Source organism: Archocentrus centrarchus, chromosome 9 (assembly GCF_007364275.1).
Source record: "Archocentrus centrarchus isolate MPI-CPG fArcCen1 chromosome 9, fArcCen1, whole genome shotgun sequence".
NCBI classification, from domain to species: domain Eukaryota; kingdom Metazoa; phylum Chordata; class Actinopteri; order Cichliformes; family Cichlidae; genus Archocentrus; species Archocentrus centrarchus.
The window spans coordinates 9,161,122-9,161,941 of record NC_044354.1 but is presented as its reverse complement, the minus strand read 5'-3'; positions in this window follow the sequence as shown (position 1 = coordinate 9,161,941).

Genomic DNA, 820 nt, shown 5'->3' with positions numbered 1-820 from the left:
CAAATTAAAAAGCACACTGCAAGAACATTTAAAGAATCCTCAGATCACACAGAAAGAAATATAAACAGATCGAGTAAATTAGCTGTGCCTTTCCTTCCCACAACTACAGTAATGTGCAATGAAAGCACTTAATACCCATTCACTGAGCTAGGCTGTGGCTACCAACACCACCCTTCTTATGCACTCTGCAGCTTCCGGAGAAGAAGGTTGATCACTGCTCACAGCAGTGAGTGCACTCAGTCAATTAACCTCTGTTAATAAGTGTAAACAGCATTAATATGAGAATTGCATCAAAACCAACATTTTTTTTTTTTTTTTTAGCAAGCAACTACATGCTTAAAAACATCAGCCTCACAAAAGAAGATCAGAATAACTAACAAGTCCATCTTATTAGTTAACTTGAAGGAGCTATAAAATAAGATGCATAAACACACAGGGAGCTACTCTCCACCTGAGTTATCTTTATTTCCTCTTGATGAGCAACACCTTGCTGCAGAATGGCAGATACTGAATTACAAAACACAGTCTCAGTAAGGTCACCCTGGGTGCCGCTGCCCACCCACCTCCATCCACATCACCCTGGAAACAGGATGATTTTAGGATGCTCCTCTGCACAGACAGAAGGGAAAAAAATGCAGCTATGCTGGCTTAAAAGCTGAAAATCTACATTAGATCTAGAGTACTGCCATTTGGTGATTGAATTAGATTAGAATTTTATTGTAATGGCCATAATAATGATTTTTTTTTTCAATCAAGCAATTAAGCAACCACTAACCACTCAACAAGCCAGACACTCCTGAGGAAATGATACTTCACTTAA